The 25,304-nt window shown below is 50.2% G+C and overlaps 1 long non-coding RNA gene across 1 annotated transcript; it reads left to right on the top strand.

Moving 5' to 3' along the window:
- Positions 1 to 2,644: 2,644 nt before the first annotated feature.
- On the top strand, positions 2,645 to 23,871 carry LOC114088904 (uncharacterized). The gene is made up of 4 exons (XR_011708678.1): positions 2,645 to 2,893; positions 10,495 to 10,645; positions 14,502 to 14,575; positions 22,119 to 23,871. It is a non-coding gene; the product is annotated as an uncharacterized lncRNA (long non-coding RNA).
- The last annotated feature ends 1,433 nt before the right edge of the window (positions 23,872 to 25,304 follow it).

Raw genomic sequence — 25,304 nt, 5'->3', positions numbered from 1 at the left:
TGGGATGTGGAGACTAGAGCTGTTCATTTGATCCAGATTATTCACTCACAGAATGAAGAGACTAGTCACAAGGACAGCTGGAAAGGCCTCGGGGCTAGAACTTGGAGGGTGTTAAATATCCAATTAGTTGGTGACCAAGGGGAGCCATTGAAGATTTCTGAACAGGTGAACGACTAAATCAGCTATGCCAAAGCTGCCTCCTCCTCCCCATCCTCCTCCCCTCGGCCTCCTCCTCCTCTCCTCCCTCCACCTTCCTCTTCCCCTTCCTCCTCCTCTCCCTCCTCCTCCATCTCTATTGGTGACAAGGATCATGATAGCTGCAAGCAGATACTGATTAAAAGGGGAGAGAGACCAGAGGTGGACATCCACAACATGCTAGCCTTTAAAGGAAAGGAGGGCGGTGGTGGAAATAGACCTTGCAGGCCGCGGCGTCTGATTCCTCAGGAGGATGAAGGAGAGGGAAGATGCGAGGATGAATCAGCAGTTTGAACCGTGGTTTACCCAGAGTCTTTTTATTAAGCCTTACCAAAAAGGAGCTTTGGTGGAGAGTCTGGACTGAGTCAGAAAGGGGAGAGGGGATGAATTTGGAATGGATTTGACCTTTATAGCCAGATGAATGCAGTTCCTGGGATTCTTTGATCAAGAAATTCCGGGCCTGTTCATGCTGGGCTCAGCCCTCTGGGAGCCTCTGCCAGTCAAGAGGATGGGAGATCCGTCTTCCCGGAGAGATTTTTTTCCCTCTAATAAATAACAATGCTAAATTGCAAGTGTGTGGGGGAGTATCAGGACATCACTCCTCAATCCTGCTATTGTGTTCACGAGCTAGGTAATTAGTGTCTGATAGTTTTAAACAGATGGGTCTCTCTGGCAGCAAGGATTACGGCTTGAAATCAATCCTGAACAAATATTATATTAATTCCTCAACTCCCTCTCTCTGCGGACGAAATTCGTTCTTTTCCTCTGAACACTGTAATGACGAGAACATTAATATTAGATCATTTAGAGATGAAACGGAAGTGGTAGAGGAGAAAGAAGGGATGGGGCTTAACAGGAGCTGCTGGGGAGGAGGCAGATGCTAAAAGTTTCATGTGGCGGTGGGAAAGGAAATTCAGATAGCACACAGGGAGCTGTTTAGGGTCCCTGCAACCCCCCAATATTCAGCTTCAGCTCCATCGTGGCAGCTGCTTTGGCTACAGGAAGGGCTGTGTCAGGCAGGTTGGGTAGTCAGTCTCTGATGTTTATTTCCTCTCAGAGAGGAGACCAGTTGCACATAAATAGGTCTGCAGGGGGCCTGGCTAGACTTCTGACTTTCCAATCAAACCTGGCAATCTACAATTCAAAAACAACGGGCTACCTGGAGTGAGCCTGCAGCCTTCCCTCCACCATCACCACCTGGGAGGCTCGCTCCTTTCCACTGGACTATTAAAAGGGAACATCCTCCAGTCCCAAGCCTCACCCCTACTTAAGGGTGCACTATGACTCACGGCTCTGTTCCCTGCACTGGGTGAGAACTGTGCCTGGAAATGTTGAAATGCACACACAGGTAGCTCTCCATCATAAATGCTAATGTAATTTCCAACCATTCCTCTTTTGCTTTATAGGGTTTTCCCCTTTCTTCTATCAAGCCTTACCTACCTAATCATGCTCGGCTCAGGTTGACATTAAAACATGAAAACGAGCAACACCATGGCATTGTGAAAAGAGCACAGAGTCTGAAGTTGGTCCTGCCCCGCTAATGAGTCTCGCTGTCTGCCTACCTCAGTTTCCCTTCCTGTGAGATGAAGCTTTGCTAGTCCCCTGTAGCATGGTTTGGAAGATAAAATACCACGATGGATGCCAAAGCACCCATTGATTTTTGAAAACCCAAGGTCAAGGTGGGTCAAGAAAACTGTGCTATTGCCCTCTGACACAGGATTCCTGGGGATGGGAGGCTAAGAGAAAGCCCACTTGCAGGGAAACATGGAGCCTGGATGCAGATAATACTGCTGCAATGCTCCTTGGAGGAGCCTGTGACAACTGACTATTTCAGCGTATCTGCTGGGCTGATGTGCTTTGTGTGTAGAGGAAGGTCGGCCAGAGAGGCCACTGAAGGAGGCAGAGTGGGGCAGTAGGATGGGGAGGGGGCAGGATGGCCTCAGGCCTTAGCCTAAGCAACTCCGTTTTAAAACTTCATCTTAAAATAAACCTGCAGTCTCACTAGGCAAGCCACAGAGCCCTCCAATATGTCTAACAGGCATAGCCTGATAAAAGCAAGTCACTTTCCACAATCCTTGTAAGAGTCAGGGTGAAGTCACCTGTCATTTGTTGTAACCCTGATAAAGAGTCAGAAGTGTGATATCAAGGTGGAAAACACCAGACCATATGTCCTGACTCTAGGAGGCAGGATGTCACTAGGAAAGCTGTTAACAGCTGACAGGAACCCAAAGGGTGGGAGAAGCCCCAAAATTTAGTATAAATAATAGAGCAAGGGCTGGGGATGTGGCTCAAGCGGTAGCGCGCTCGCCTGGCATGTGTGCGGCCTGGGTTCGATCCTCAGCACCACATACAAACAAAGATGTTGTGTCCGCCGAAAACTAAAAAATAAATATTAAAAATTCTCTCTCTCTCTCTCCTTCCCTCTCTCACTCTATCCTTAAAAAAAAAAAAATAGAGCAAAAGGACATTCAGCCAGCCGACACTGATGCACATCAGCCTAGAGCCTGATGAGGACCTGGACTGACATCACAACTCTTCTCATCTGCCTGATCCTCTGCGTTGTCCTCACCACTCTCAAACTCTACAGCAGCCTCTTGACTCTGGTGGGGAAAGTCCTTATGACCGTCTCCTCAGCCAGCCATCAACTCCACCTCAGGAGAAGCCTCTATCGGTTCCTGGCCTGGCCGCTGAGGTCTGAGTGAGTATGCATCTGATGGACTTGAGACCTAAGACTTAAGACTTTAAATCTAGCACTTAAGCTAAGTATGCAGAGGGAATGTCTATAATAGGTCTGTCTTGATTAAGTGTGTTTGCAGTGCTTAGAGTTAACTTAGAATTGTTTGCTTTGAATTGATTATGTCTATTGCAATGCCCCTAGCATTCAGGATTGTCATTCCTTGATTAAGAACATATAGAATGAAATTGTATTAAGTGATTTGAGTAATAAAACATTGAAAAGGGCAGAAACACGTGGACATTCTTTATCTCTCCCTTGCAGATGTTGCACTTTTGTCCATCGCGATAGGAGGATGTGGAGAGTCTCATATTTTATCCAATTGCAAGCTGACAAGTTAGCCTGCCATAGTTTCATGGATGCTGGTGGAAGACATGAGACTCTTGGGTCAGAGACAAAGGACTTCATTACATTCAGCAATAGCAGTAGCCAGAGGGTCAGCACTAGCATGATTTCCGAAACCCCAATTCCTACAGGGTGACTGGAGATGGTCAGCTGACACCTGCAAATCCAGTGTGTTATGCTACTGAAGAATAATTCTGAGCTCTGGAAGCCTGAAGCATTTATATAGGCAAGAAAGCTGGCTTACATTTTGCCCTAGAAGGAAACATTGTCTTTTTATATTGGACACTAAACTAAATTTCTCTTTGCTTTGAAGAGACGCAATCTCTATTTCCCAAGGCTGATTGCTATACAAATATCCTTGAAAAGTTTGTTCCAAACAGTCAATTAATAGCACAATATGCAGAAACACAAGAGGCCTATGGAAAAATTTCTCCCAAGAGAGGACTCTATCTTGAAGTAGAGCAGAAAGTCTTCTCAACTGAGATCTACTTGTGATTTCAGTGGGGAGCCACAGACACATTGGGGTCCCAGCAGCTCCCAGCAGGCACCCACTCATTCCACAGCATTTTTTTTTCTTTATACTGCAACCAGGCAAGATCTCTGAAAAGCATACGTCTCCCCCTGAGCTGAAAATGTTTTCACTCTTCTTTCTTTTAGACTAAGGTCTTCACTACTTAACACAGCCTAGAACGAAGTGGTACTGGGGACTACTGATCAGTATCACCTGGAAGCTGTTTAGGAAATGCAAATTCTTAGGCTGCACACCACAGCTGTTAGAAATCTGCAGTGAGAATTCAGACACATGCTTGGAATTGTGTAGGCAAGGCAAGCTTCACTTCTGCTAGAGGGCATATTCCCCTCTGGCTAGCAAGTGCACCTGAGCAGGCAGTGCTCCTAGTTTTATCCCTAAGGCTGCGATGTTCCTTGCCCTGACAGGAGGAGCTCAGGGTTATCATCTACAAGATTGGCTAATTTTAAAACTGGGGTGGGCAAAGGGAAGTGTTATAGTTAAAATGGCTACAATTGGATCTTATGTCCCAATTAAGGCTAAGGAAATGGACCACCTAACTTTCTATTTCTCACAGCTAGAAAATCAGATATTCTGGAGTGGGGTCCAGCCATCCATATTTAACATGCCTTCTTGGTGATTCTGATTCACACTCCAATTTGAGAACTACGGGACCAGAAGAGTCATGATCTGACTCTTGCAACTCCAGTCTCATCTCTCAACAATTCTCATTTTGCCAGATCTTCTCAATTTGCCAGATCTTTGAAAACACAACGTTCTCTTTCACTGTAGTCTTTACCACCTGTGTTCTTCCCTTTGCCAAGAACACCATTCTGTCCCCTGGAATTCTCATAGATGAGTCCTACCTGTTCTTCAGTTCTCCAGTTAGTAGTCATCTTCTCCAGGAAGTTCCTCTGACCTCCTCCAAGTCTGGGCAAGTCTCCTTATTTACTGCTTAAGCTCCTTCTCTCTCCCCCATCGCAACATTCACCCCACTTTATCCTGAGGACTAATCACCTGACCAAACACCCCACCTTCTAACACCATGGCCTTGTGGGTTAGGATTTCATCCATGCAAATTTGGAATTGAGGCAAACATTCTGACCTTAGCATTCTATTCCTGGCTCCCCCTACCCCAAATTCTTGTCCTTCTCACATGCAAATATATCCATTCCATCTCATTAACCCCCAAAGTCTTACCTTATTCTCATTTCAACTCTAAAGTCTGAAATCCAGGGTCTCATGTAAATATCATCTAAATCAGATATGGATGAGATGCAAGGTAGGATTCATCCTGAAGCAAGTTGCTCTCCAGCTGTGAACCTGTGAAATCAAACATGATGTGCTTCCAAAATTCAATAGTGGAACAGATATTCCTATTCCAAAAGGAAGAATAGGGAAGAAGAAAGGAGTTATAGGCCCCAAGTAAGTTTGAAGCTTAGCAGAGCAAACATTAAATCTTAAGACCTGATTTTACTTTGAGTTGATGTTCATCTTCCAGACATACTAGGCCAGGGCCTGGGCCCCCAAGGTTCTGGGTAGTCCTAACCTCATGACTTTACTGGGGCAGAGCTTTGCTCTGTAGCTCTCCTGGGGTGGAGTCTGGTGCCAGGAGCTCTCCCAGCCTGGCATGGCCTGCTGGGGCTCTGCCCACAGCTCCGCTAGGCTTTGCTTTGGCGAGAACTCTCTAGGTGCAGGTAGCCACATGACTTATGTGCTCTGTGCACTGGCAGAGGTGGCACTGCATGGATGACACCACAGTTTACTGTTTGTGCCCTCCTGGGGGCAACTATCAAGGCCACACCACTCCTGGAACTGCTGGAGCCAAACCTGGGGTAGCTGAGGCCGGCTGTGCCAGAATGTGGGAGCAGAGCCTTGAGGTGGTTCTAGGCAGCAAACCCCAGGCCCCACAAGTGTCTATAGCTTTTTCTTTGAAGTCATTCTGTTCCCAGGCCTGGCACTCTGGATCTGAGATAGAAGGGGCACTTCCAGTAATCTCCAACATGTCTTCAGGGTCATTCTTCTATTATCTTGATGAATAACACCTGGATAATACATGCCTAATCTCCTTATCAAATGGTCACTTGGCCTTTTGACCAAACTTTGGTGTTTTCTCTCTGACACACGTTCTCAAGTTTTACAACATGAATAGGCTAAGGATTTTCTAAATCTTTAAATCCTACTTCCCTGTTTATTAAAAATTCTATCTTTAAATCATTTCTCTCTTCAAACATTTTACTGCAAGCATTGAAGAGAAGCCAAGTCGTGCCTTCGATCTTTTGCTTAGAAATTTCTTCAGCCAAATAGCATTTCCAGAAAACACTAGAACATGAACAAAATTCAGCCAAGGTTTTTGGCCACTCTGTAATAAAAATTGCCCTTCTTCTAATTTCTGATAATATATCTCTTATTTCTAAGACCTTATAAGAATGGCCTTTACCCTCCATATTTCTTTGAACATTCTATTCATGAACACTTACATATTCTTTAAGAAAACTGAAATTTTCTTTATGGTTCTTCTCTTCTTCTGAGCCTTCCTTTCTCCTGCCTTTTTAAGAACAGGTCCATGGCAGAGTAGGCTTTTGCTAGCATGCACCTCAAAACCTTTCCAGCCTCTACCCATTACCCACTTCCAAAGCCATTTCCCCAGTTTTTAGGTGTTCATTACAGTAGCACCCGCACTTCTAGCTACCATTTTTAATTTTGTCCATTGGGACTGCTATGCCAAGATACCACCCACTGGGGAGCTTATAAATCATGGAAATGTACTTCTCACAGTTCTAGAGACGTAAATCCAAGAGCAAGGGGCGGGCAAATTCAGTGTCTGCTGGGGCCTGCTTCCTGATCCATACAGCCGTCTTCCCACAGTGTCCTCACACGATGGAAAGCGGGAAGGCAAACCTTGGGGCCTGTTTTAGTCAGCTTTTTGCTGCTGTGACTAAAAGACCTGACCAGAACAACTGTAGAGGAGGAAAAATTTATTTAGGGACTCACAGTTTTAGAGGTCTCAGTCCATGGGCTCCATTCCTTGGTGCTCGGGTGAGGCTGAACATCATGTGGCGTAGGGAAGCAGCTCACAGGATGATCAGGAAGCAGAGAGAGAATTTCCACTCTCCAGATAACAAAATATATACCCCATAACCACGCCTCCCATTCTCTACTCCTTCCAGCCACAGCCCACCTGCCTCCAGTTACCACTCAGTTAATCCTTCAGGGATCAATCCACTGATCAGGTTAGGGCTATAACCCAAATCATTTCTCCTCCAAACCTTCTTGCATGGTCTCACACGTGAGCTTGTGTGGGACACCTCACATTCTAACCATAATAGGGCCTCTTTTATAGGGTACTAATTCCATTCATGAGGGCTCCTAAAACTCCCACCTCCTAATGTTATCACTTGAGGGTCAGGATTTTAATATGTGAATACTGTGGGGACACAAAATCAGATGAAATCATCAATGAACTGAAGTCATTTGTCAAACGTTTGTCTTCACCTGGAATCTCTGGGAGAGCAGGGACCATGTGTGGCTCGTCCCTCCTTTATCCCCAGTATGGAGTAGGCCATCAGGTGTGACTTGTTGAAAAAATCACGTACTATTTCCCTTTAATTCCAGGCCAGTTAGGACAAGGGACACGAACATGCCATATCTCAAGTGGTCAGGGCCAGCCAGGAACTCAGAACCTTCTGCTGAGAGGTGTGACTTCCTGAGGGCAATGCTATGAACCTTGAAGGATCTCAACCCACGCTTCCTATTGTAACCCAGGAGATTATCTTGGGTAGGTCCCCAAGATTCCATGTTGTTTTGGGGACACAATTTCTACACTGCAGAGGAAGAAGTAAGCTTTTCCTTGATTCTAGGAGAAGACAAGGACATGGGAAGGAAGGGATGAGTAGCTTTTGCTAAGCTGTTGGTGTGGCCCTAGTACTCGACAGGCTCAATCTCATCAAAGTATTACTTATCAACCTTGTGTGATAATTAATACTTTCCTAGCTTATAAATAAGTAGAACAGAAACTCAGAAAGGTTAAGATGGCCTTCAAGGTCACAGAGCTTCTAAATGGCAAAACCAAGGTTCTAGACAGCGTTGATCAACATGGTGCTATGACTCTTCCTCTTCTCCTCCCTCGGAAACGCATTCATAGAGGGGTTTTCAGAAATCAGAAGGTTTTGCTTTTCTAGGCCTTCAGCATTTGATGGAAGAGCTAGAATTCCCAAGGATCTGGAACCCTCAAGCTAGACACTATTGCATAAAGGACAGAATCCAGGACTCAGATAAGTGCTCACTGACCATCTCAGTGAGGGTGACATCTCACTTTCAGTCTCTTTTGTGTCCCCACCTGTAAGATAGGAGGGAGGTTGGCTTATATGACTCCCAGCCTCCCGCCCAGATCTGACATGACCTCAAACTGCTTCCATACCATGCAAATCTTGATGCAGATTAGACCTGTGTCAGGCTCACCCTGCCTAGTAGGAAGGGAAGGGTAGATTCTTAACTTGACCTTCATCAATGGACATCTCTTCACTAAAGGTCTAAATCAAAGGGTGGGAGTTAAGGCAGGAGTGGGAAGGGATTTGACAAAGATGGGAGCCCTTGATCCTACCCTCTGGTGTTCATTAGCAGGCCTAGTGGATTAGAAGAGTGGTCCAACATTAAATGCACAGTGAAATCACCTGGAAAATGGTGGAACCAATTTGAATGTTGCTGCCTGGGTCTCAGCCCTAAAATTCTGAGTGATTAGCCTGGGGCATGGCCTGAGCATTGGGATTAAAAAAAATCTGCCTGGGAAATTCTAGGGTGTAGATTGAGAACCATTGAGTTGAACAGGAGTGGCATTACCCCTCCAGCCACTGAGGCTCTATTTGGAGAAAGTGACGGCCTATCCTCTTGATTGGAATAGCCTCGCTTTCATTATTCACCTCAAAGAGAGGCTACGAGATTGTCCTGTGTCCTTCGTCACTCCAGACATCCCTGTGTGCTGCGTGTTGGGCTAAAACCTTCTGGAATTTTCATTCTGGCCTTTCTATTCTCCCAAATTCCAAATTTTCTTTGGCTACAGGGTAGTGACCAAGAGAGGCAGAGAGGCAAGAGGGGTGGAAGCCAGGTGGGAAGCAATGTCTTTCTGCTTAGCCTGCCACCCACCACCTGGGTCCGAGGAGACCAGGGCCTGGAGCTGCAGAAACACTGGGTGCTCCCTGGGGCAGCTGGGGGCTGCGCAGGGCTGGGTCATTTAGTCCTGACCTTGCACTTGGTGTCAGAGCAGGGCTGTGGGGTGAGGGGTAAGGGGGACTGGGGAGTAGGGCTTGTTGTGTAGATGGAGTGCCTGCGTCTCTCACTGGCTCCTTACTCCTCAGATCCATGCAATTGGGACGCAAAGTATTTAAGACCTCAGGCCACAGCTGCCCCAAGTATGTGGTAGGAGAGGACAAACTAAATCCCTGTTTTCATTCCTTCCCCCAAATGGAGCTCACATAAAGCCTTTAAACCATCAGCTTTTATCTGTTTTTAGTGTCCAATTTAGGGCTTTGCAGGGGCTCCCTCCAGGGCTTTCTCAATGGATTTATATCACAGCCAGATAGCGTCTTCGAAAGCTCATCTGAGCTAGAAAATAGAGAAACATCCTTCTCCATTGTCAACTGACAAGTGACAGCACCCAGGCAGCTGGCTAGAGTATACAGGGGACCCACTCTGGATGCCAGTGTTGGGGTGGAGGGGGGCAGCCAGGGAGGGGAAATGGGGAACCCTCCCAGGAGGTGGTTCTGAATTGCCTTCACTCTTTTGGGTACAGTCTCTAACTCTGAAAGCATTTCAACAAAGCACTCAGTGTCCTCTTGACTCGTCACCTGCAGGCATGAAGATGTCAGCTCTGGCCAACCACCAGGTGCCATTCGCAGAGTTGTGCACATGGAGGGTGGAGGGGAGGGGGCCAAAGATGCTCCGACTTGCCTGGTTGGAAACAACAGCTCTCTTCTTTACTGTTAAGCTGATTTCTTCCAGCTCCCTCCAGGAGCTATGTTAACCCCTACTCTCTGCCTAGCTTTCTCTTCTAGGTGGGTATTTCTTTCCGTACACATTTATTGAGCATCTACTACATGCCAGGCAGAGTTGGCATGCCTAAGTTGCTCACGGTGAGTATGAGACACAGAGAAGCAAATAGGTGACACTAGGGCAGCAATTGATGGTGAAGAAAGAAGCGAGCATTGTGTGTTGACAGGCCAGGGAAGGGGCAGAGAGCCTGGGGCACAGGGCTCTCCTAAGAATGATGGTGTGCATCCCAGGCAGGGTTCTGGGCAGAAGTTTCTTCACTTAATAGAACAGGTCCTGATGAGTATTCATAGGGTTCCCAGGACATTCCTGGTTTATACCTGTTGTCCTGGCAACACTTTCATTCTAAAAATGTCACTGTTTGGATGACAAACAGGTGTAAGTCAGAACTGTTCCTGAAAAACCTATGAATGCTAAATTCAAAGGGCAAGTGTCACCCAGGGCTGAAATTCTATTTTTTGATGCAGAGTCCGTGTGCCTGGAGCGTGTGTGTGTGTGTGTGTGTGTGTGTGTGTGTGTGTGTGTGTGGTGAAGGGGTGTTATGCAGAATGTGTTTGATTGCTCCATTGGGCCACTAGAGATTATTGAAGTGAATTAAGAGTTGGAAATGGGGGGTGAGTAGACACAATAGACACCACTTCTGTTTATCTTTCTTTTTTCAATTCAGGAAAATGAAATCCAGAAAGGGAGAGGGAAGGAGGAAAGAGGAAAAGAGAACAGAGGAGGGTGCCTGGATACCTTGCTACACACTCCAGACTGGGCTTCCATTCATACTCACAATGAACCTGGGAAGTGGATATAGCATGCCCATTTTCCAGGTGAGGAAACTGAGGCTTGGAGAGATTCCATGACTTGCCCTAGGTTTAGGCTCTGAGTAGCTGACTGAGTCTCCTGGTTGGAGGCCAGTTCTCACTCTGGCCTTGGTGAATCACAACTCTTGAAAGTGTGACTTGGGCAGCCTTGGCCAAAGCCACGGTAGCTCTGCCACCTCTTCTAGACTTACTGCAGACCCCAGTCCCCAGGGTCTGTCCTATTCTTATGAGAGTCACAGTTCCTGGGAAGCATCACAGAGCCCATCTCAATCCCTAGCCGGGACAGGGGTGACTTGGTGGGAAGTCCCAAGGGAGCTCCAGCCGGGTTCAGAGCTGGGGAGGAAACAAGGCTGCTGGTTTCAGGTGCTTGAGCAAGTGGCCTTGCTGGGACTTGCCTCCACCAAGTCCCACTGGCACGCACCCCCTTGGCTGGCACCTTTCCCTGACGTCAGATCCCCGTCCCGGCCCCTCTGAGAACAGTCTTCTGGCTCCAGGCCCCAGAACACCTGCCCTGCCCCTCCCCCTCCCCCTGTTGGCAGGGGCCCAGCTGGGGTGAGGTGGGGGAAGACAATGGAGGACGCGGATCATCTGTGTACTCAGACTCCTTGTTCAGGTGGCTGTGACAGGGAGTGCCTCACGGAGCTCTCCCTCACCTCTCCAGGTGTGAGAGCTGGCCCGGCCTGGCCTGCGGAGTGTGCTGGGTGGGGCTCCACCTAGGTGTTCCTGGCTGGGACTGTGACCAAGGATGGAGGATGCCCACAGATCATAGCAGGGCCCGTCCTGGGGCCTGCCGAGGGGCAGGGGGCATGGCAAACCTGGGGCTGGCATGGGGCGGGCGAGACGGACCGTGTGGGGTGCATACTGTCATGGCTCTCTTCTTTCAGGGCCTCGGGCTGCGCTGCTTACTTATTTCCATCCCAGTGGACCCCGTGGTGCCCTTTACTGCCACACCATCTACCTCAAGCTCCATGGGCTTTAAGCTGGCTTCCAAGGATCACTGGACCAACTGCCAACTGCCAAGCTGCAGCTCACTAATTCTTCTGCTCCACGCCAGCCTCTCCCCATCTTCTCCTCTCTGTGCCCTCTCCCTCCCCAGCTTCCCTTCAACCAAGCCAGCTGCCCTCCTTCCTAGCATTTCCTGCCTATTCAGACTCCTCTCTCATCTCTGACCCTTGCCCAGCCCAGGTCTGGAAGTGTCCTAGGGTTCTGACTACCTAGAGGCAGGGCTCTGTCCTGGGAGACAGGCCCAGATTCCTTCTGTGCCTTCTCTTCCAATTCCAGCAGGTGGGCAGGCAGGCACGTGGCCACAAGGCCCACCCCAATCTCCACATCGCAACCTAGATTTTTCTCCATTAATTGTATTGATTTCTTCTACTGAACTGCTGGGATCAAAGGCTACCTCGGCAACTCAGTAGTTCATTAAGTCCTGACTGTCCCAGGGGACAGCTGGAGGAAAAACATGTGAGCAGGACGCCAGGCCAGGACCTGGAGGGCAGCCTGCCGTGAGGAGTGTTGGGCTGTGTTGCAGAGGGGGCCCTGGGTGGGGCAGGGTGGGTGAGAAGGGTAAGGCTCAGGTGGGATGTCTTGGAGTCCCTTCCTCTGCTCTGACCAGAAGGGTGGGAACTGGGCTCCAGGATCCCCAGGACCAGCAGGAACCCTGTCCAGGGATCTAGCACCTGCTCCCACCTGCACTTCCTGCCATTGTCCCAACACCAAACACCTCTCAGGCCTTGTGCTGGGCACACGAGGTCAGAACTGCTAATGACTCGACTCCAGCCCACAAGGAGCTCCTGCGCCGTGGGAGAACAGGCCCAAACAGACACCCCCAGGCTGGACCCAGGTCCTGCAGCACCAGAATCATTCCTGTTATTCCCAATTCAGAGATCAAGTTTGCTAGAGGCAGAGTATTTCAACTAAAGCATTTCCCCTAACTTCCGGTTCTTGATTTTCGAGGTGACTCACTGGAGAAATTTTAGACAATTTAGATTCTGAAGCACAAAGTCAAGATGAGGCCAGCAGTCAGGGCTGCTCGTTTTTCCAACTCCCCTTCCCTTTGCCTGATGGGTCAGTTGGGGTCAGACAGGGAGCACCTGGATGGGGTTGCCCTCATGTCCTCAGGCCAGCAGAGTCCTGGCAATGGCAAGGGGGGATGTGGCTGTCCTCTTGCCCCCTCAGCCCTCAGCCTACACTTTCTCTCCTGAGCGCTGCCTGCCCTCCCTTCCTGCTCATTCTCTCTTTGCCGCCAACTCACATGAAGTGTGAGCACTTGAGTGGGAGGATGTCCGAGGGACACAAAGGCCTGGAGCTCCTCCCTGCTCCTCCTCCCTCATTTTGAGGACTGGGAGGACTGAAGGGTCAACTCTCCAAGGGCTATTAAGGGCTAGGGGCAAAAGGGTCTCTGGAAACAAGCTGAGGCTGCAGGTACTAATGGAGATCCTCCTACTCCTGGGGTGCCCCATGTGTGTTGGTTGCCCCCCACCATGGGGGTCCTGCAATACTGGGGATCAGAGGAAAGCAGAGGAAACAGCCCAAGACAGGGCAGCCTGGCTGGTGCTTCTTTCTGAGTGTTACCTAAGCCAGGGACTCAGGTCTGGGGCTGGGGAGCTGCCAGATGGGAACATTTTGCGAAGTTCTTGTAGGCAACATAATAGTCACTTCCCTTGTTCCAAAGCTCCATCCTTGGCATCAGCCAACACTCATGCCTGCACTCTGTCCTCTTCCAGTCACAGGGAGGGTCTGATGCAATGGCTCATTCACTCAGTCCCTCCATCGGCAGGTGCTTGCTGAGTGCCCGCTGCGTGCCCGGCACGTGCTTGGCGCTGGGCATACAGAGGTAAGCAAAACCGACATGCCCTGCCCTCTGCAGGATCTGCCTCTGGAAACAAGCAGCCCATCTGTTGACCTGAAAATCACCCTGGTGTCCAGGGAGGGACAGGCAGGTCCAGAGAGGAGACTGAAGTTTGTGTCAAGACTGTGCAGGGATCCAAATGGAACCACTCCTCCTACACCAGGCAAAAAGTTTACCATCCTCTCCAAAACCCCTCCCAAAGATGGGTTCCAGAGAATGGGTGTGGGGACTGGGAACTAACATTTGATCAGTTCCTAAAGTGCCAGACCTGGACTTGGACGTTCCACATTCTTTAATTCAATCCTCACCCAAACCCTAAGAGATAAACAGTACAGTCTCAATTTACAGACCAGGAAGCGGATGCTCAAGAGAGCAAATCATGTCATCCAAAATTCTGCTGGTGGCACATCACCAGGTCTGGCTGCAGAGCCTATGCCTCTTCCCCAATCTCCTTCATTTGTCTCTAGGAAACATACAGAGCCCTCATTCTCCTGCTGTGTACCGCAGACACACTGACAGCTTGACCCCCTGAATAATTGCTCCCACTCAAGTTTGGAAGAAAATGATACGAGAGTGTCCGAGAGAGCTCTCGCTTCCCTTCCTTAACTGCTTCTCTCCTCCCTCCAGCATCTTCCTGGTCCTGGAAATCCCTGGTCCCCCACCCCCCCCCCACCCTCCCACCCTTGCCCCAGAAAATCCCAAGAAGGCTTCACGTGACTCTTAAATCCCCACTCTGAGTACTCAGAACCGGTTCTGGTTTCCTAGTGTGCTCTGGGTCTCCATCTGGTTTGAAGGCTATTTTGATCCACCGGATGCAGATTAGCTGCTGCGATCTGGGGCCAAGCGGTTGGAGAGATGCCTTTATCTATAGGAGGACAATTTAAAACTAACTCAAAGCACAGAGAACAAATAAATAAATTCCTCTCTCTGTTCCAAGCACTCTCCATCCTGTTTCTCCAGGTAATTGCTAAGGGATTTTGGTTTTTTTTTTTTTTTTTTTTTTGCTTCAAACAGACTCTCGTTTGCATGGAGCTTGGGGTACTTCAGAGTGGACTGAGGACCGGCCGACTTCTTGCCCAGAATACCAGGTGAGGGAGGCGCAGAGTTGGGAGGGGGCATCTTCCCTCCAGGGCCTGGGGCAGGGTGGGGTGCCTTCTGAGGTCAGTGTCAAATCTCATTCATTTTCTCTAATATTACTCTTTGGGGGGCAGGAATCATCTGTCCCTTCTCTAATCACCGAAAAAGGGTCTTCCAGGCTATGCTGACCTGAACTCAGAGTTAATTACATCATTAATGTCCTGAAGATATGGGCTTCTGCATGTCCCCAGGTGGGTGGTGATGAAGGTGTCCTGGCTTGCTGGGCAGTTCACCTGGCAAGGGCAGCAACAGAATTCCAATACATAGTTTCTGTAAGAAGTTCTGGTCTCTGTGCCACAGCCGCCCCTTGAAGAGTTTCAGGGACCTGGTGAGGGTGTGGATGAGCTGGGAGGGATGAGGGTGGAGAAAGGGAGAAGGGAGGGGATATGTTCTCTCTTCTCTCCTCCCACCACCTCCATCCCTTCCTCTCTCCACAGCCCTTCACTCTGATCTCACCCAGGGAGGTGCTTCCTTCTCTCCCTCCAAATGGCACATGGCCCTTGTCATGGTCAGTGGCAATGTTGTCCACCCTGGGTGACCAGCTTTGATCTAGCAGTGGATGATGGGTCCTGTCCTTTTGGTGCAGTGGAGCTCAGGATGATGAAATTCATTATCAAAAAGCAAGAGCACCTGGGAAGGGCTCCTCTGGGCTGGGTGTGGGACAGAATCTGTGGGAACAGGGACACTCTGGACCTGACCCTGTGCTGGCTGGGCATGTGGCCTCCAGGCTGAGACCCAGGCTGTAGTTGGAGTGGAAAACATCAGGGACCTTGTTTTTATATCTTTGTCTGAGAGGCCACTATTAGCACCCTCTTTATCAATGAGAACACAAGGCTCAAAGAAGTCAAACTCAAGGCCACATACAGAGTGAAGTCCAAAATCTAGCATTGGAGTCCAGGTCTGTCCCAACCCAAAACTAGAATTTTTACTTAAAAATCAAAAAATAACTAAAGCAGTTTTTCTGAGAGCTCATTTTTCCAAGCACTCAGCGGAGCACTTTGCAACAATCATCTCACAGGGTCCTTATAGGGTCCCTGGTTAACAGGTGAGGAAACTGGAACTGAGATACGTTAATACTTTGCCATGAATAGCACAAATCTTAAGCCAGAGCCAGCCCCAAAGCCTGTAAGTTTAACCTACAGGCAACCCACCACTCCAAATGGACAACAGAGTGGGTTTTCAATTAACTTAAAGAGCCTTGAAGAAATGTAATGCTTGGGCTCCATCCCCAGAGATTCTGATTAGGTGGTTTGATTTGGAGGCACGATTCAGGGAAGCTATTTTAAAAAAGAAAAAAAATAAGAAAAAAAAAAAAACCCAAGAAAACCTTTCCCCAGCTGCTCACTGTAGGCTGGAGACCAAGGACCTGATAGGAGAGACCTGTGCTGTGTAGTATTTGGGTTGCCCCACTCCTTGAGCATTTTCAAGTCTCGCCTGATGCCTAATCCAGACAGAGAGAGAGAGGAAAAAAAAAAAAAAAGGAGGAGGAGGAGGAGGAAAGGAGGAAGAGAAAAGGAAAAGGAGGAGGGAGAGAAGAGAGATGAAACAGAGAGTGTACAAGCCGTCACGGGCTTTGGACTTAGGCGAGTCTGGCTTTGCATTCTGGCAGCACCACTAATAGTTAGAAATATGTTACCCAGAGCATGTTTCTTACCTTCTTTGAGACTCAGTGGTCAAATGATGATAATATTAATCAGAACCTCAATAAGCTATATCATGGTTTAAATGATAAAACCCCCATAAAGGAGTAAGCACAGTGCTGGGCACGTGTTGAGCTCTCACTAAATGCAAATTCTTAGCATCAGCTTCTTTATCATACAGCCAGAGGCCAGAATGATCCCGTTGTTAAGTGAAGCCAGAGACTCAGTTGGAACATTCTTTAGGGCAGAGAAGGAGTTCATTAAGCAGCTCAGAATTAAGATGGGCAGGAGCTAAGGAAGAGCGAGGCTTAATTCTCTCACATACCCAGGGGAAGGGGTCTCTTTTGGAAGAGATTTGCATTGGCTTTAGTTGATTGCAATTACACTGTCCTTCTCCTTGCTGAAAATAAAATGAAACCCTAACAAAGTTCCAGGTTTAATTGAAATTTCCTGGGATCTGTTATTACATCGCTGTGATTGTTCTGTGCCACTAATGAGCCTGTGCTAGCTGATTATCCAAGTGTCTCTCCAGTCACTATTCTATTATTGCATTATTAATGATCAGATATGATTGTCACAACCAAGGGCTTGAACATCAAACGGGCAAGAGATACTTCTGAGAGTCGGTCAGATGGGCAGATGGCCAGATGGCCAGGGTGGGTGGGACAGACAAGTGGGTAGGTCATTTTAGCTGACCACCTGGTACCTGAGTAGGAGGGGTCAAGAGGCATGGTCATGTCCCTGTGTGAGGAGCCCAGTGGAGGGGCAGGGCAGCGATGTAGGAGGAGGTAGGTGGGGCATGGACCATTCCCTATAAATTGGTGAGTTTTATGGGTCTAAATCTCCGAGTCCTCTGTTTATCCGGAGAAATTGCCAATGACTCTTGAGCAACATTAACAAACAAAACCCAACATTTCTGGAGCCTGGGGAGCAGATGAGTGGGAGGGGCAGGATGAGAAGATGGAAAGGGGCTTTTTCTCCCACTGAGGCAGGCCTGGGGTGTTTTTTGAGGAGCTGCTGAGAACCTCTCCCCTTTCGTGAGCCCAGTCATCCAGAGCAGGGACGTAGGTGGCAGTGCGAAAGGGTTGGTGGGCCTTGGTTTGGGGACCTGGGAGGCACGTTTCCTTCCTAGAGGCAGCCATTTGTCCTGGGTACTGTGGATAAGTAGTCCACTCCTGTGAGTCCCCTGACCCACTTTGCAGCAGCCACCTCTCTGCACCTCAAGAGGACTAGAAGGGAAGTGTTGGTGCGAGAAGTTTGAAGAGTTTTGGGAACCTGCCAGCTGGCCAAGCCGAAGGTCTTCCTTAGAGACAGTAATGAGCTGGGCTGGGGTTGGTGCAAGAAGAAGAGCCCCACACCCAACATCCGGGACATCCCCACGCTGGGCTGCACGCCCACAGGCACCGGGGCTGGGTTTCCAGGTGTCTCACCCTAAGCACCCCTATCTCCCTTTCAGAAGTCGATTTTTTCCGAAAACACCAGACAGGATGAGGTCATATTAGGCACTCGACTGCTGCCAAATTTCATTCTTCAAAGACCGGAGTTGTGCTAGCATGAGACCCTAGCCAGGAACAGGAGAGAGGAGGGGGATGGATTGACGAAATGGGCAGGGGCAGCTCACAAGCAGGAGAGAAGGAATTGACATTTGAACATGGTTTTGTAATCGGAAAATTGATCCCAGGGCCGCTCCCCCCCCCCCCCCCCCAGCGATGGGCCGAGGCTGCGCTGTGGTTTCCTGAAGCCCGTGGTGGGGGCCACCTGTTCCGCCACCCTTGCTGCCCACAGCTCACTGTCTCCATGGTGAAGAGGCAAATGGCTGGGGGCTCCCGCAGCCATGGTTTCCCTGGCAACCCTCAGGCAGCTCCCACTCCCGGCTGCGTGGACTGGTCTGTCCCCCCCACCCCCCACAGAGCTGTAGAGCTATTTCAGAGCAGGGGAGGCCTCTGCCTACCCAGGCATCCATGGCTGCTCCAACATGCTCACAGGTGTCACTTCTCTGGGCTCCTGGTTTCTACCCACCCGTGGCTCCCACCCGCAAACTGTCCAGACTATAGGGGGCTGTGTTGGCTGGCCAATCCCAGAGGGATATGAAAAGTGTGGGACGTGGAGACCCTGGGGCAGGCGTGACCTGGACACCTCCTCCTTCTCCAGGGGTCAGACAGGGAAGACCAAAGAAATCAGAGGCCAGAGCTCTAAGAAGGAGGGTGCACTCTCTGGCACCCTGTTGTTCCCCCACCAGGACCAGGGCTAGTCAGTACTGAGGATCACAATGGACAAACTCCTGTTAATCCCACCATGCCAAACTTGTGTCCTCCTGAAGTAAGCAGAACAGTTGTTACCATCATGGTTAAGTGACCTACTCAAGGCCACGCAGTTGGAAATGATGGTCTCAAACCCAGTATATGGTGGAAGTCTGGTTTGAGGGTGTCTGGGGAGATCTGTGTCTGCTCTGTGTAGGTTTTGCCAGGGGTAGGGCAGGGACAGAGGAAAATGGAGCATCTGTGTCCCTGCCCTTAGGAAGCTTCTGCAGGATAGAGGGCATGCTCGGGAGCCCTCTGTACACCTGTGCTCCCATGAATGACCACATGCCCTCAGTCCCTGTTCTTTGGCCTCACATAAAGCTGGGTTGACAGTCAGTGGCCTCCTCCTGGAGCTATGAGGCCGTTGTCCCCTGGGAATGGCTTTCACCTTTCCTAAGGACCCTCCAAGGAGGACTGAGGCTCCCACCACGATGCAGGAGCCAGTGAGCTGCTTCCACCTGGGGTTCCTGAGGGCCGTATGGAGTTAGGACTTTCTGGTCCTGCTCTCAGAGTGCTAATCCAAGCCCATGACCAAGGCTGACAGGAGGCACTCTGGGCTTTGCTGAATGTCACCTCAGAAACGAGGCTGGAAGGCAGAGGCCTGGAGGAAGGAAGGGGAGAGCGTGAGGCATGGGTCTCCATAGGCCCGGAGCTGAGGACCAGAACTAGGAGGCTCTGGACCTCCCCCCATCTTCTCAGCCAGGCCTCTTCTGCAGCCTCCCAGATGCATGGAGGAGATGGGCCTGTGGCTTCCCCAGCTCCTACCAGAGCGCCCAGGATAGGTGACAGAAGAGGATGAAAACCCCCAAATGGGACAGCATGCAGAGGCACCCACCCAGAGCACTTGCTAGGCCCTGGGTTCAATCCCCAGCACCACAAAACAACAAAGAAACAAACCCAAGATGCTGACTAACTACGTGATCACACCCAGAGCCCAGCAGCGGCCAGGCAGCCAGCACAGGTGCTTCTCTGTGGCCAGAACCTCCTTCTTCCTCGGTAGAAGAAAACCCCCAGGACCTTCCCTGGAAGAGAAGTGTGTCTTGTTGTTTGTTTGTTTATTGATTGATTGGGTACTGGGAATTGAACCTAGGATGCTCTACCACTGATCTGCATCCCCAGTCTTTTTTATTTTATTTTGAGACAGGGTCTGAAGAAGTTGCCTAGGCTGGCCTCAAACTTGAGATCCTCTTGCCTCAGCCTCTCAAGTCCCTGGGCTGACAGGCATGCACTATAGGATCCACTACTTGGTCTCGCAGCAGCTTTCTACCTCTCACAATCTTTGACAGGAAATGCAAGTTTGCCAGATTCCCAGAGTCTTCTCTGAGCCAAGCAAAGTAATTTACATATATGCCACCATCTAGGGTAAGGTTCCCCTAGGGTGAGGTTCCCCGCAGGCCTATGGGGCTGGAAGATGACCATTTCAGTCACTGGGAATGTGGCTTGGGGTGCTTTAGGAGAATCAATTCCCTGCAGGACCAGCTCCAGAGAAGCAGAGCTGGGATTAACCCCAGGCCCTTTGACCCCAAGTCCAGCCTCCTGTCTCCCTGATAGCTGCCCACAGCCCTTCTGGCACTAGAGTAGCCTCCTTCCTGTGTGGATGAGGCAGGCAGCTCCTCAGCCCTACCGACACCTCCCAGGGCCAGGGACCTGCCGAAGACTGATGGGGGAGTCTGCTGCCACCTGGTTCATGCCCCTCTGACCCATCCCTGAATCAGTTGCTTAGCTCAGAATAGAAGAGTCTAGAATTTTCCTCAATCCTTGTCACCCTGCCTGTTCCTACCCCTTCTGCTCTAGCCTGGAAATGTTGAGTTGATTATATTCCATGCTCAATCACCAGAAATAATCAATCTGTAATTAAGAGCATCCCCCGGCCCTCTCCAAGCCTTCCCCAGACCTCCCGCTCCTTCAGCCCCCCGCCTGCCCCCGCCACCACCGCCCCCTCGCCTACCCCTCCCACCTGCCTTTCCAGCATGGAATCGCTTTAATGAGATTTCTCTGTTACAAATGACCAGTTTGTAATAATTATATTTTGTGAGGCAATCGTGGTTTAAAAATGATTTAAAGCAGGGAAGGCTCCAATTTATTAGGCATCAAATTTTCTGTGGTGAACTTTTAACTGGAAGCCGCTGTTCAGACACGGAGGGGGCCATTTCTGCCACCCAGGGCTGAGCAATAGTCCTGAAATATTGATGGTTTGTGGATGGAAATGGAGCCAAGGAGATTCAACTTTTATTAGAGTAAATGAATCTCACAACAACAGTGCGCTGTCCTGGGCATCCCACCGCCTTCGGTAGAGGGAATGGGCTGCAGGGGGAGGAGGAGAGGCCCCACCCAGAACAGGGTGAGGGAAGAGGCATCTGGGCCTTGGAACTGTGGCCTGGAGCACTTTCCATGCAGGACTCTGCATTCTGAGAGGAATCCTCATTGTGGGCTCCTGTGGCCCCGATTCAATTCGGTGAAGCGCTTTTGGTGACAGCAGTGCTGGTGATATTTGGGCTTCGGACTTTGGAGTGAACCTGGTTCAAATGTGAAGCTGGCTACTTTCAACCCATGGAAATGTGGGCCCTTGGTCAGCCTTTCCAAGTCCAGAGGAGAATTCTCTGAGATATCAGGTGTAAAGCCTGTGCAGCACACCTGGTAAGAGTCATTGTCCCCATGGAGAAAAGAAGGCTGGATTGAGTAGAGTGTTGCCCCATGGTCACAATCGAAGTGGTGGAGCTGTGCCACCTTCCCATCCAGCACCAGCCCCAGCCCCTAGTTCCCCAGTCTCCTTTCCTCAAGAGTTACAGTCACGAGTGGAAATTTCTGGAGAAAGAAGGACTGCCATTGCAACTGAAAAGAGCAAGACATCGTTTTAAAATGCAGTAAAGAGGTACAAAGGGTATTGGAAGAAAAGAGAGGGAGAGGGAGGTCGAGGGAACCCTTTCCTTTTAGGATGTAGAGGCTATCGTGTATGCTGAGCAAAGCACATCTCACCAGCTCATGTCCCCCTGCGGGGAGCTCCTGAGGGCAGAGGTCCTAGCCATTCAACTGGGTCTCCCCTGCTGCCTGGCTCCAAGAAGGGCACAAAGCTGGGTGCAGTGGTGCCCGCTAGAAGCCTCCTGAGGGCAGGAACCCTGCCGGTTTCGCTCATTCCCAGAGGCTGGTCTGATGCCAGGTACACAGTAGGTGCTTAGAATGTGTTAAATGAGTGACTGAATGAAAGGACAAGGGGTTGTAGTGTGGGCTGGAGCAGTCTGTCCCCTTCTGACCTTACTCTCTGGAAGTGGGTCGTCTCTGATGTTTCTGATGGAGGCCTAAGACCTTGGGGTGTCTGCAAGGCACACCCCATCCTCCCTGGCCTAAATTGTACCTTCATCTTGGGACTTTGGAACCTTGGTTCCTAGAGCAGAAGCATAAAGGGGTCAGTGGCCTGGGAGGGACCTGGCAGGGACCTGGGAGGGTGGGAAGAGGGGCCTGGGAGAAGGGAGGGCAAGCTCATCACCCTCTGTCGGGCAGCTCTTCCTCTCCTGTCTGGTCCTATGCCGGGCTCATCCTCCTACTCTCATTTGCAGGCCACCTGCTGAAGGACCTGGGCCTTCTTTCCCACAGGTGCCTGCCTGTGGACAGGACTGGTGCTGGTCTCTAGTTGTGTGGAAGAGCACGGAATTCCTTCTTGCAGGATGCCTTCATTGCAAGCACGAAGGAGGGGCTGGCAGTGCCTCTCAGTCCCTGCTGTCTCCTGGGAACAGGTTTCAAACTGTCCTGGGGATCATTAAGGAGGAAATCCAGGACCTCCTGAAGGGCAGGGGGACTCCAGGGAGCTGTTAGGATGCAAAAGTCCTCTGCTGGAAGGCTGGAGATGAAGTGAGATGTGGCACCACTGGCTGAGTTTTGATTTTGAATTCATACCCAGCATTCGTCCTGCAGGGGAATTGCAGTGGACAGGAGGTCCATCTCCATTCTCACCGTTTTTGTCCTCTCCCTGCTGCCTCTTCACTGAGTGTCAACCGATGTGTGACCTCAGAGGGGGTTTCTCCAGGACACATCTGCTCAGGAGGCTCTCCTCCAGGGAGGCAGAACCATGTAGTGAGAGCCTCATGACATTTTTATCAGCAAACACTGAGTCTAGCACCGGCTTTGTCCTCGGCGGCCTGCACGATGCTGGACGTGGTCTTTTGCTCCGCAGAACGGATGGTAGCTAGGCTGCTCTGCCTTTCCCAGCCTGGGTGCCTGTGGACAGGGCCTGGAACTTTCTTCCTTGCTTCCTCAGCCAGCAGACTTGCCACCCCTTGGGTTGTTCTTCCACATCTCTGTACTGTGTCTTAGCCAGTCTAGCCCTACCCTGGTGATCCCACCTCATCCTTCCTCTATGATGGCTACTCCTGCCTGGGCCTGACACCCTGGGGATGACAGCACCCTGATCACCATGACCCTGAACCCTCCCTGTCCACCTTCCCCTGAGTCACTGTGTCATGTCAGCTGGCCCCCTCTGGACATCCTCTCTCCACCACCCCAGAGTGAGTTTTCTGAATGAAAAACCTGACCACGTGACTCCCTGGCTTAAAATCCTTAGGCTTAGTATTATCCTTTCGTTCAGCAACAGTATTTGCTAAGACCCACTGTGCGCCATGTGCTCTGGGCACACACACAAGGTCCTGGGCTTCCTGGCCCTGCCCCAAGCCCCCAACCCCTCCCTGGGTGCCAGACATGAGGACCATTTGCAGGTCCCCAAGAATGCCAAGTTGCTCAGCCCTTCCTGTGACGCCCTCCTCCTCCTCTTGCCCCACCAGCCCCTCTAGACTTCATTAACTCATCTTAGACTCTGTTCTGATGCCATTTCCCCCACCTAGAAACCTACAGGAGGGCCCCTCAGACTTGTGTGAGTGTGGCCCCCGGCTTCTGCAGCATCCCCCACACCCACTGCACTTATCCTCTGTAATCTACACTGGTGGTGCACCAGGCTCCCCTCCCTCTGTGAGCTGGACCTCAGCATACACCTCCCCTCCCCAACATCTTGTGCTGTGGACTATGGATGTGTCCCTCCCCAGGTTCATACAATGAATCCTAACCCCCAAGGTGACAGTATGAGGAGGTGGGGCCCTTGGGCAGTGATTAAGTCATAAGGGCTTTGCACTCAGTGCCCTTATCAAAGCGGCTTAGGGGAGGCTGTGGTTTGCCTCTTCCTCCAGGCAAGGACACAGTGAGAAGGTGCCATCAATGAACCTGAAAGTGAACTCTTGCCAGACATGGAATTTGCTGGTGCTTTGATCTTGGACTTCCTAGCCTCCAGACTGTGAGAAATAAATTTCTGCTGTGTATAAACCACGTGGTTTGTGGTATTTTTGTCATAGCAGCTTACATGGACTGAGACACTCTGCACACAGTAGGTTCTCAGAGGAGGGGCTGTTGCAGGAGCAACCAAATTCATTGACTCTTGCTTATAGCTTTTCTTTTTATTCTTTTTAACTTCTATGCTCAGAAGCAGGGTCAGGCCTTGCTCTAGTTTAGATCTGGAATGCTCCCCAGAGACCCATGTGTTTAAGACTTAAGCTTCAGCTTGATAGTAGAAACTAAGAGGTGGGGCCTAGAGGGAGGTCACTGGGGTGTATTTTTGAAGGAATGAAGGGGATATTGGGACCCCAACCCCTTCTTCTTTCTCTTTAGTTTTACTTCCTGGGCATGAGGGAAGAGGCTTTGCTCTACCACACACTCCTGTCAGAAGACGCTGCCTCAACACAGGCCCAAAGCAACAGTGCCAACAACCATGGACAGCAACTTCCAACACTATAAGCCACAATGAACCTTTTCTCTTTATAAGTTGGCTCTCTCAGGTACTTGTTAACAGTGACAGAAAGCTAACTAACACAGGCCTACAAAATAATAATGACGGGGTCCGGGGAGGGGGTCTGGGGTTGTGGCTCAGCAGTAGAGTGCTCGCCTAGCATGTGCGAGGCCCTAGGTTCGATTCTCAGCACCACATTAAAAAAAATAAACAAAATAAAGGTACTGTGTCCAACTACAACTAAAAAGTACATATTTAAAAAAATAATAATGATGGCTACAGTTCATTAAGTGCTTACTACTTGTTGAGCATCTTCAAAACTGTTAACATTTAGCAGATGAGCATCTGCCAAACTCTTAATGTTTGTTAAGTCTTCATTATATAAGGTAGGTACTACTGTGCATTATCATCTCCATTTTACAGATAGGAAAACTGAGGCTCAGAGAGGGTAACTACCTTGAAAGACATACAGTGAACTATTAAAGCCTTCACTTGAACCCAAGTGTGTCCAACTCCAAGACTTGGGCTTGTGGGCTACACTACCACCAGACACTCCCTGGGCTGGCCTACCTGGCCTAGCCCCTGAGAAGCCAGCCAGGGGTGGGAGGTGGCTCAGGTGTCCCAGGCCTTAGCCATGTGTTTGTGTCTGTAGTGCTCCACGGCTGTTGTCCCTTTGTGCTGGGCACAACCTGCATGAACACCCAAGGGAAGGTTCCCCTCCCCGCTCCAGTCCCAGCTGGCTTCTTCCTGGGAGATGTGTTGTTCTCTTGGAGCAGGAGGGTGTTGGGCAGGGAGAATGGGCCCGGGCCTGCTCCCTGCTGCCTCTCTACTGAGTGACAGTGAGCCAGAGCAGTGGGTGGAGAGCTTTGAGGGCCCACAGGAAGCTCCGTTAATTTTGGCTCCAAGCCTGTCACAGAACTAAATGACTGGAGTGCTCCTGGGGGGGCGGGGGGCACAGCCAAGGCAGCTGCAGCTC

Source organism: Marmota flaviventris, chromosome 9, assembly GCF_047511675.1.
Source record: "Marmota flaviventris isolate mMarFla1 chromosome 9, mMarFla1.hap1, whole genome shotgun sequence".
NCBI classification, from domain to species: Eukaryota; Metazoa; Chordata; class Mammalia; order Rodentia; family Sciuridae; genus Marmota; species Marmota flaviventris.
Note: the sequence above shows the minus strand (reverse complement) of the source record. Positions and strands in the feature narration are given on the sequence as shown.